Source organism: Hemiscyllium ocellatum, chromosome 16 (assembly GCF_020745735.1).
Source record: "Hemiscyllium ocellatum isolate sHemOce1 chromosome 16, sHemOce1.pat.X.cur, whole genome shotgun sequence".
Classification (NCBI taxonomy): Eukaryota; Metazoa; Chordata; class Chondrichthyes; order Orectolobiformes; family Hemiscylliidae; genus Hemiscyllium; species Hemiscyllium ocellatum.
In genome coordinates, this window is record NC_083416.1 from 83,056,472 (window position 1) to 83,068,643 (window position 12,172).

The following is a 12,172-nucleotide window of genomic DNA, read 5'->3' on the forward strand; positions in this document are numbered from 1 at the left end:
ATTTAGAAAAGGCCACTTTTGCTGCATTGGATTGAGCTTGATTGAGGAATGTCAAAATTCCACTCTATTTTCTGCGATGCTTGTAATGAGCAGTTTTGGACTTGTTGTATTTACTAATTTATGAACAAAGTATATTTTTGCAAAAAGAAAATACTTGAACCGACAATGATCTAAGTGAGTATGCAATCCACTGAGAGTGGGAAACATTAAGCTTAGCACAGACAGCTGTAAAGAGTAGCTTCCTAACAATCAAAGAGCAAGATTGCTTTCAGCTAACAATCTCAATGTGCAATTGTCAGAGAGTCACATGCTGGACATCAACCAGTCCTGCTGGAGAATAAATTTTACAATTCTTCAGGAAGTTATAAAGGTAAAAGAGAAAGAGACTCAACTGGGTGGACAAGACTCAAGTGACTCCAAAGAATTTGATAAAACACTGAAACTAAACAAAAATGTAGCAGCAGCTATATGACAGTTTGATTCCTGTAGCAATGTGAATCTCCAATTCCACTGGGTCTCTGGATGTTGTTTCATTTATATTAAAGATGCCATAGATGATGAGAGAAACGCACATCTGCCAGCGAAATTTAAAATGGTTTTCGAAGATTTCTTTTATGCTTCATGAATGATTAAAATGAGAAGTACTTACTGAGAACTTTAACTGTGATTTACAATCAGTTAAATATCACAAGCCACTGATGACTCATGGAAATTAGAAGCAAGTATTGTTGTTTATATTTCTGTTGACTTCTCTGGTCATTGATATGAAGAATAGTAACACCAGATAATGGATTACCTCATATGTTGGGCACCCAGTGCCAATAATGACCTTATTGTCAGCTGTCCACCAGATGACAATTAGATGGAAATGACCACTGTCCTGTAGAATGTAGGAGCAGAAGTAGGCCATTCAGCCCATTGAATCTGCTCCTTCATTCAATAAGACTGTAGCTGATTTGATCATTCCCAAGTCCAACTTTCTGCCTTTTCCTCACACCCCTTGTGAAATAACTGCAAGGAGGACAATATCCCGACACCAAGTCAGCTCCAAGCCAGTCCCTAGAAATGAAGAGAGCTTGAGAATCTCCTGTCTGTATCTGTCAGCCGGGGCCCCCTAACTGACCCAGGTTAACAGCCCCAATCAGGGATCTCGGAGTCAACAAAATCCACCTGACCCTGTTTCCAATCACTAAGCCTTAATTCCCTGACTTAAAAATCTCTTTACTTCAGCCTTGAATATATTTAACAGCTCTCTCTGGCAAATAATTCTACAGATTGTGAAGGTAAAGTAACTATAGTCCCCCCAGACGACAGAGCCATTCCTTCATTAGAGATGGTGATTTAACCTGAGGGGCACCACATATTAGGCAGGGAGAGAGTTTGAGTTTGAGTCAGAGAGTAGTGGGAATGAAACCCACGCTAAACGGGCCCAACAGATTGACTCTCCACTGAGACAAGAAATCCTCCTCATCTCTATTTTAAAGTGTGATCTGAGATTATGCCCTCTGGTCCTAGTCTCTCCCACAAGAGGAAGCAACCTTTCCACATCAGTTACAAAATTTAAAAGACATTTGAATAAGTACATGAATAAAAAAGGTTTGGAGGGAAATGGGCCAAGCACAGACAGGTGAGACTAGTTTAGTTTATGGTTATAGTCAGCATGGACTGGTTGGACCGAAGGTTCTGTTTCCGTGCTGTATGACTCTATGAATCTGTGTTTCTATCTACTCTGTCAAGCCAACTAAAAATCTTATATGTTTTAATAAGGTTGCCTCTCATTTTTCTAACTTCTAATGACTATCGTGCCAACTTACTCAATCTCTCCTCAGAAGACAGTCCTTGGTATCAGCCTAGTGAGCTTTCAATGGCTTACCTCCAATAGCAGAATTTTTTTCCTTAGATAAGGGGCCCAAAACTGTTCACTCTATTCCAGCTGTGGTCTAGCTAGTCCCTTGTATAAGTTTGATGCAGCCTCCCTACGTTTTTACTCCATTCAGGAAGGCACAGAACTGGGCAAATAGAAAGATTCTTGGTTGTGTGGATGTGCAGAGGGATCTTGGAGTCCATGTACATAGATCCCTGAAAGTTGCCACCCAGGTGGATAATGCTGTTAAGAAGGCATACGGTGTGTTAGGTTTCATTCGTAGAGGGATCAAGTTCCAGAGCCGCAATATCATGATGCCACTATACAAAACGCTGGTGTGGCCACACTTGGAATATTGTGTACAGTTCTGGTCCCTATATTTTGGGAAGGATGTGGAAGCATTGGAAAAAGTGCAGAGGAGATTTACCAGGATGTTGCCTGATCTGGAGGGAAGGTCTTATGAAGAAAGGCTGAGAGACTTGTGTCTGTTCTCATTGGAAAGAAGGCTAAGGGGAGATTTGATAGAGACATGCAAGATGGTCAGAGGATTAGATAGGGTAGACAGTGAAAGGCTTTTTCGTAGGATGATAACGTCAGCTTGTACAAGAGGGCATAACTACAAATTGAGGGGTGATAGATTTAAGACAGATGTCAGAGGCAGGTTCTTTACTCAGAGAGTGGTAAGGGCGTGGAATGCCCTACCTGCTAATGTAGTTAACTCAGCCACATTAGGGAGATTTAAACAATCCTTAGATAAGCACATGGATGATTTTGGGATAGTGTAGGGGGAACGAGCTGAGAATAGTTCACAGGTCGGCGCAACATCGAGAGCCAAAGGGCCTGTTCTGCGCTGTATTGTTCTTTATTCTACTTTCTATTCCCTTTGAATAAAAGATCAACATTCTTTTGCTTTCTTTATTACCTGTAAACGTGGATGTGAACTTTCTGTGATTCATGAATGAGGATTCCCACATCCCTCTCTGCGATGGCTTTCTGTAGTCTGTCACCATTTATATAATATTTGGCTTTTATATTCCTCCCGATGAAATGTAAAACCTCATATTTCCCCACATTATATCCATTGCCAAGTTTATGAATGCTCATCTGTATTCTGTTATATCTGTCTGCAAATTCCATGTGTAGCTTGTCGCTCGGGCTAATGGGGGCCAAACTTCTATTTCCCCACAGAGTGATATTACATGTTCATTGAACCTGTAACTGGATCATAAACTGAAAAAAAAAAATACTGTGGATGCTGGAAATCAGAAACAAAAACAGAATTTAATGGGAAAACTCAGCAGGTCTGGCAGCATCTGTGGAGAGAAGGCAGAGTTAACATTTTGTGTCACGTGACCCTTCTCCAGACCTGAGGTTACAGAAGTTTGGACTAGCTCAGTTAGCTAGTACATTCTGAGAACCCCTTGTAGCCTTAATGCAAACATAAATAGTCTTATCACATGTTTAGAAAAAGCCTCTTTTGTTGCAACTGGATTCAGGCTTGATTAAAGACTGAGAAAATTCCACCATATTTTCTGCAATGCCTGTACTGACCTGTTTTGGACTTCTGTATTTACTGAAGATAACTTACAAAGTATATTTTTGCAAAAAAAAACCTCGAGCCGACAGTGATCTCAGTGAGTTGCCTGCATAGCTGATTTTACAATACAGAGCAATGCTAACAGCATGGACTCAGTTTCTACACCAACTGAGATTACCATGAAAGACCTGCTTTTCTCAATCTCCCCCCTTCTCTAAGGGGTGGTGACCCTCAGGTTAAAGCACCAGAAATCATCTCTCTCCAGAGAGAGCAGCCATTATAATCTGGTACAATGATGGTGAATTTATTGAGTTGTAATGCTGTTCAGTTTGGATTTTGCCAGTTCGTAAACAGGCAAGGCTTTGAAAATCAAGCATTACCAACATTATTATTCTGGCTGTGTTTCAAAATTAATTCTTGTCATCTCTCCAGTAACATCTACCTGACATCCTGAGATCACAAGGGACTGTAAAGGTGGAATACCCTTCTATCAACAGATCTAACTTGATGAGTAACTGTGGAGGGTTTTATAAGGGCTGTTGTGGAAAGGGACATTGCCTCTACCTCAGGAATCAAAGGCATGGGTTCAAATCCCACGTGCTCCAGCAGTGTGTACCAACAAATCTGAACAGTTTGATTGCAAATATTCACAGTGTCATATGATGGCAATATCATGATAGCAATAAGGTAAATTTGTTTTATAGTTATTTAAATAGTTGGAGGGTACCAATTTAAAAGGAGGTTGATTGTTTTCATATGAGACCTCTCTTTTATTCTGGAATACAAGCAACCACTAGTTATTCCCTGATACACAGCCATATTGTACTTACATGCTCTGATTGGACCTGTTACTTACTTGGTTATTTGGCTCCTGGGAACAGACACAAGATGTAAGAAATAATTGAATCATTCCTTCCCATATGTTCCCACATACTGAAGGAGCCTAAATTAGTGCATTAGAGTTACAATGTTGTATTTCTCAGCTGAAAACATTCCCTCCCAGTGCAGCTTCTCTCCGAGAGTGCAGGATCGTGGAATCAGTCCTGTATTTTATCAAGTGTCAACAGCATTTATATAAGTGAAAATTTCAACATAATTGTAACATGTTTTGTTGTCTGGAAGGATTAAGGCACAGTTTACAAAGACAAACATTTCTCACATATAACACTCAAAGGAGATGCTTTTGCATAAAATAAACTGCCTTTAACATTCACAGTTATTCCACGATTGACAGTGCACTGGGGGGAAATTAAAAGGCTGTTTTGGCATTCATTCAAGGGATGAGGATGTTGCTGGGAAGGCCAGGATTTGTGAAAAAAAACCCTAATGGTCCTTGAGAATGTGATGGTGAGGCATCTTTAATGAACCACTGCATCAGTTGACGAAGTATTTAGATGTGCACTTGCAAAGCCAAGGAATATAAATCTACGGGCCAAGTCCTGGAAAATGGGATAATAACTAGGTTGCTGTTTTTGACTGATATAGCCTTGATGGGTCAAAGGGACTTTTCCTGTGCTGTAGACCTTTATGACTTTATGGTTCTCAGTAATGTTATTGTGGGAGCCCTAGAGTTTTGATCCAGAAACAGTGAAGGAATGGTCAATTTCTCCAAGCCATGACAGGTGAATGTTCAAACCTGCCATCTCCTGAGCCTCCCAAGGAACCTCCAGGGTGGAATATTCTTCCAGAACATTCTTCCTGCCGGGAGGTCAATTAAAACATTTAAGGTTTTGAGTAGGGTTAGTGTTAGGGTTAGGTTTAGGCCAGTGGTTAGGGTTAGGATTAGGAATAGGGTTTGGGATAGGGCTATGGTTATGGTTAGTGTTCGGATTAGAGTTAGGATTAGGATTAGAGCTGGGATTAGGTTTAGGACTTGGGTTAGGGATAGGGATGGATTTAAGTTTAGGGTTAGGATTAGTTTTGTCGGTAGTCTACTCAGGTTTACTGTTCAGGTTAAGTTTTGGGGTAGAGTTAAGGCTAGTGTTGGTGTTTAGGGCTAGAGTCTGGTCTAGAATGTAATGGATTTGCCATTCAACTGTAATCAAAATGTTGCAGCTAACTGAAGCTATCCCCCTGAGTTTTCTTCTGAATATTCTTCCTCTACCTCCCTCCATTAACTAGCCAACCAACCCTACCCTGGATACACTCTCCCCATGCTCTTTGGAACCATGTTCGATCCCTCTTGCAGGCCCATGTGTCATGTCTGTCATGGCCATTATTTTCAGTGGTCCCAGTGTTGCTATGATACTACTGGTCAATATCTTCGAGTAAAAAATGAGGTCTGCAGATGCTGGAGATCACAGCTGCAAATGTGTTGCTGGTCAAAGCACAGCAGGTTAGGCAGCATCTCAGGAATAGAGAATTCGACGTTTCGAGCATAAGCCCTTCATCAGGAATAAGAGAGAGAGCCAAGCAGGCTGAGATGAAAGGTAGGGAGGAGGGACTAGGGGGAGGGGCGATGGACTGAGACAAGGTGGGGGGAGGGGAAATGAGGAAGCTGGAGAAATCTGAATTCATACCTTGTGGTTGGAGGGTTCCCAGGCGGAAGATGAGGCGCTCCTCCTCCAGCCGTCGTGTAGTTGTGTTTTGCCGGTGGAGGAGTCCAACTGAGACAAGGTGGGGGGAGGGGAAATGAGGAAGCTGGAGAAATCTGAATTCATACCTTGTGGTTGGAGGGTTCCCAGGCGGAAGATGAGGCGCTCCTCCTCCAGCCGTCGTGTAGTTGTGTTTTGCCGGTGGAGGAGTCCAACTGAGACAAGGTGGGGGGAGGGGAAATGAGGAAGCTGGAGAAATCTGAATTCATACCTTGTGGTTGGAGGGTTCCCAGGCGGAAGATGAGGCGCTCCTCCTCCAGCCGTCGTGTAGTTGTGTTCTGCCGGTGGAGGAGTCCATTGAGACAAGGTGGGGGGAGGGGAAATGAGGAAGCTGGAGAAATCTGAATTCATACCTTGTGGTTGGAGGGTTCCCAGGCGGAAGATGAAGCGCTCCTCCTCCAGCCGTCGTGTAGTTGTGTTCTGCCGGTGGAGGAGTCCATTGAGACAAGGTGGGGGGAGGGGAAATGAGGAAGCTGGAGAAATCTGAATTCATACCTTGTGGTTGGAGGGTTCCCAGGCGGAAGATGAGGCGCTCCTCCTCCAGCCGTCGTGTAGTTGTGTTTTGCCGGTGGAGGAGTCCAACTGAGACAAGGTGGGGGGAGGGGAAATGAGGAAGCTGGAGAAATCTGAATTCATACCTTGTGGTTGGAGGGTTCCCAGGCGGAAGATGAGGCGCTCCTCCTCCAGCCGTCGTGTAGTTGTGTTCTGCCGGTGGAGGAGTCCATTGAGACAAGGTGGGGGGAGGGGAAATGAGGAAGCTGGAGAAATCTGAATTCATACCTTGTGGTTGGAGGGTTCCCAGGCGGAAGATGAAGCGCTCCTCCTCCAGCCGTCGTGTAGTTGTGTTCTGCCGGTGGAGGAGTCCATTGAGACAAGGTGGGGGGAGGGGAAATGAGGAAGCTGGAGAAATCTGAATTCATACCTTGTGGTTGGAGGGTTCCCAGGCGGAAGATGAGGCGCTCCTCCTCCAGCCGTCGTGTAGTTGTGTTTTGCCGGTGGAGGAGTCCAACTGAGACAAGGTGGGGGGAGGGGAAATGAGGAAGCTGGAGAAATCTGAATTCATACCTTGTGGTTGGAGGGTTCCCAGGCGGAAGATGAGGCGCTCCTCCTCCAGCCGTCGTGTAGTTGTGTTCTGCCGGTGGAGGAGTCCAAGGACCCGATGTGGCCTCCTCTATATTGGTGAGACAGGCCGCTTACTTGCGGAACGCTTCAGAGAACACCTCCGGGCCGCCCGAACCAACCAACCCAATCACCCCGTGGCTCAACACTTTAACTCTCCCTCCCACTCCACCGAGGACATGCAGGTCCTTGGACTCCTCCACCGGCAGAACACAACTACACGACGGCTGGAGGAGGAGCGCCTCATCTTCCGCCTGGGAACCCTCCAACCACAAGGTATGAATTCAGATTTCTCCAGCTTCCTCATTTCCCCTCCCCCCACCTTGTCTCAGTCGGTTCCCTCAACTCAGCACCGCCCTCCTAACCTGCAATCCTCTTCCTGACCTCTCCGCCCCCACCCCACTCCGGCCTATCACCCTCACCTTGACCTCCTTCCACCTATCCCACCTCCATCGCCCCTCCCCCTCGTCCCTCCTCCCTACCTTTTATCTCAGCCTGCTTGGCTCTCTCTCTCTTATTCCTGATGAAGGGCTTATGCTCGAAACGTCGAATTCTCTATTCCTGAGATGCTGCCTAACCTGCTGTGCTTTGACCAGCAACACATTTGCAGCTACTGGTCAATATCTGATTGGCTGACTGTTGTCAGGATTGGGATTTCCTCCTCAGTCAGGATTTTATTGTGTGTAGTTCCTGGAACTTCTCTGCTCACTGCATCAGGCTTACTGAAGAGAAAGGAAACAAAGTTCCTAGAGGTTCTCTGACCAATAGAACATTCAATTCTGCCCATTGTGTCTGTGGCCCTCTGCACAAGTGCTTCCAGACATTTTGAATATTTCCAGTAATTTCTGCATTAATTTCAGATTTTCTGCATTTTACTCTATGGCTCTTGTTTTCAAATCAGGCTGGTCAATAGTTTAGAGGTGAACTAGGTTTTCCTACCTCTCTATTACCCTTGTCCTTTGAGACGGCAGGGTGTTGCTGGTTGCTGAAGGAACTTTGGTGAATTTCTGCAGCACATCTTCTCAATGGGACACACTGCAGCTACTAAGGGTCGGCGGTGGAGGGAGTGAATGTTTAAGATGATGTTGAATGGATCACTGTCCAAGTGGGCTGCTTTGCCCTGGAGGGTGTTGAGCTTGTTGAGTGTCTTTTTGGACATCTGCTGAGTTTATTGAGGACTGTTTTTTTCTTCCAGATTTCCAGCATCTATCATTTTATGTTTTTCTTTTGCAAAGATTTTGGAAAGTTCTTTTTAGTTTTGAAACAGATTTTGTTTACTGCACATATTCAGTGATAGCACTCATACACTCCCTCTGTCTCTTTCCTAAAATAAATCTTGTATTTTATCCAAAAGTAATTCCAAATAAGTACTGTCATCATGGATGCATTTGCTTAGTAATGTGTTGTTTTCAAATGTGACATGTGACACATGAATGGGACAGACAGGTCATGAATTCCTCTGTTAGCAATAAACTGACATTATAGGATCACTGATAAATGAGAATACATGAATCCACAAAAATAAAGCAAGGAACTGCAGGTTCCTGGAAATCTGAAACAAAAACAGAAATTGTTGGAGAAACTCAGCAAATCAGGCAGCATCTGTGGAGAGAGGAACTGTGTTGATGTTTTGAATCCAGTGACCACTCTTCTGAAGCAGTAGTTCCCAGGAAATTGTGGTCTACATGCTGAAGTTAGAGGTAGGGGTGGTAATGGAGTAAGCGATGGATGGAGACAGAGGCCAGAAAGACAGAAAGACTGTTAGTTAGACAAAGGGATGGATAATGGTGAGTCAGGAAAGGAGGAAACCAGATAAAGGAGTCAATGAGCAAGGGAAAATGGGTTGGCTATACTGAAAGCTGCCAATGTTCTGACAGGGCCTAGAGTGTGGGTGGAAGGTGGAGTTCAGGCACTCATATTATTGAACTCAATAGTGAGTCCTGAAGGCTGCAGGGTCCCCAAGCGGAAAATGAGATGTTGTTCCTTCACCTTGCACTGAGCTTCACTGGAGCACTGCAACAAGCCTGAGAGAGAGAGAGAGAGAGACGTTGACCAGGGAACAGGGTGGGGTGCTGAACTGGTAGGCAAATGGAAATTTCGAAACTGAAACAGAAATTGCTGAAGAAACTTAGCAGGTCTGGCAGCATCTGTGGAGAGAAAACAGAGTTAATTGTTTGGTTTCAGTGACCCTTCAGAACTGGAAACCTGGGACCAATATTGCAGACAGAGCCCAGGTGTTTCACAAGTAGACAAGCAGGAGGCTGGAAGAACACAACAAGCCAGGCAGCATCAGGAGGTGGAGAGGTCAACATTTCGGGTATAACCCTTCTTCAGGACTCTCCCCCTCCTGATGCTGCCTGCCTTGCTGTGTTCCCCCAGCCTCCTGATGCTGCCTGCCTTGCTGTGTTCTTCCAGCCTCCTGATACTGCCTGCCTTGCTGTGTTCCCCCAGCCTCCTGATGCTGCCTGCCTTGCTGTGTTCCCCCAGCCTCCTGATGCAGCCTGCCTTGCTGTGTTCCCCCAGCCTCCTGATGCTGCCTGCCTTGCTGTGTTCCCCCAGCCTCCTGATGCAGCCTGCCTTGCTGTGTTCCTCCAGCCTCCTGCCTGTCTACTTTGGATTCCTGCATCTGCAGTTTTTTTGTTGCCGGATGTTTCACGAAGCAGTCGCTCAGTCTCCCGAGTCTATGTGAACCCAACTATGCTCCCAATCAAAATGAGTTTCCTTTCAAAAAGGATTTGTTCTGCTTATGGAAATTGCCCTGGCAATGTAAACACAAACATCTGATTGATAACCCTAACTCACAACTGGCTTCAGGATCTGGAATTCCCTCCTTAAACCTCATCACCTCGTTCCCTTCCTTTAAGGTCTTCCTCAAAATCTACCTCCGCGACAAACCTTATTTGGCCACCTGTGCTAATATGTCCTCCTGTGACTCAATGTCAGATTTTGACCAATGACACTTTCCTGAAGCATTTAGGACATTTTGTATTAGTTTAGGAGTAATACGAATGCAAGTTGCTATTGGTATGTTTTCTGTTCAAGTGTTTTTGTGTGAAATTTTATCAACCAACTTATTATTGATGCTCCATATTCTTGATTGGTGGCTGGGATAGCATGATGCAAGAATTGTCAGTGATCACATGGTCACCATTGGGCGAGGTTTCGATCTCAGATTTGTTTTATGGAATTCATTTTTCACCACCTGCTTTGAGCCCATGACCCCAGTACATTGGCCTAGGTTTCTGGATGACTGGACCAGCAAGATAGCAACACTGCCACCTTCTCTACAGCTGATCCCAGAAGAGCCAATAATTCCAAAAGTTTTACTTGTTTCCCAAAGAATATGCAGCAATGTTTGTTGCTCACTTTCCTCATGGTGTTAGCCATTTTGTGAAGTTGCTTCATTCATTCCAATATGGTGAAGATGTAACATTGTATTTTTATGAATCAGCAGCAAACTCCACCTATGATGCTAGATCTTACCCCATCCTTTATTTTCCCATTTCTGTTGCTGTCACTCTTTTCCCTCCAATCCTTCAGCTTTCCCCATTGAGTTATGTCCTGATACATTTAATGGTCTCACTTTCTTTCCAGAGCACATAATTAAAGAAATTTATTTCCTCAATTGACTGACACACTTCCTAGCTAGAGGCCAGTGTTATTATTCCCTGTGATCCAGCCCCATCTGAGCATCTATGTGGCCCTATCTTTCTATCTAGAATTATCCCCTATTATCGGAGAAAGTGAGGACTGCAGATGCTGGAGATCGGAATTGAGAGTGTAGTGCTGGAAAAGCACAGCTGGTCAGGCTGCATCTGAGGAGCAGGAGAATTGACATTCCTGATGAAGGGCTTATGCCTGAAAAGTTGATTCTCCTGCTCCTCGGATGCTGCCTCACCTGCTGTGTTTTTTCAGCACTACACTCTCAACACTTATCCATTATTATAATTGACATTCTCTCACCCAAATAATAAAGCCGGTATTGAGATTGGTTTGGAGGTGACTGGTGTTGGACTGGGTTGGACAAAGTTAAAATCACACAACACCAGGTTAGAGGACAACAGGTTTACTTGGAGGCACTTACAGAGCTCTGCTCTTTCATCAGGTGATTGGGAAGTATAAGATTGTGAGACACATAATTTATAGCAAAAGTTTACAGTGTGATGTAACTGAAATTATATATTGAAAAAGTTCTGGATTGTATATTAAGTCCCAATGACCATGTTGGTTTCAGAGATTGAATAGCCTGGTGTTTTCTGAATTCTGCTGACTGCACTCAATGACCTTCTGCCCATTGCTAAGTAAATTCCCAGGGCTGACCAAGGCTCATCCCTGGACTGCTCAGAGGACAGCCCCAGCTAACCATGTCCAATTCCTCAGGTCTGATATCGCCACAGCAAGGGCAGGCACAGAAATCCTAACCGAGCATAGGCAGCTGTTCTAGCATTATACCTCCCACCTCCCCACCTAAAACTGCACCCAATCCCCCACCCTCTACCATCTAAGTATGATTATCCAAAAACCTTAGGCTCTGGTTATTGATCCCTGATATAGTCACTTGTCCCAATCCCACAGCATCTCAACTGACCCCCTGTAATCCCTGAACTGGATGCATTTAACCGACTGCAGGGGCATGGATCCCCAGGCTATGATAGGATAGTACACCTCGTTGGTTTTGGCCAGGGTCTTGGCTTGGAATTGGAAAACGTCCCTGAGTGAGTGTGATGGTAACCTCTGGTTAACAATCGTATCTCGTCACCCCACTAAGGAGTCTTACTCTTTGACTTTCAGACATGGCTATTTAGGCATAAGACATAGGAGCAGAAGACTCAGCCCATGAAGTCTGCTCTGCCAATCAGTGAGATCATGACTAATCTGATAACCCTAAACTTCACTTTCCTGCCTTTCTCCAAAACCCCAATTCCCTTCCTGATTTAAAAATCGGTCTATCTGTTTCAGTAGTACGTAATGACCCAGCAGCCTTCTGTGACAAAGAATTCCACAGATTCAACGCTCTCTGAGGGAAATTCCTTCTCATCTCTCTGTATGAAATGTGTG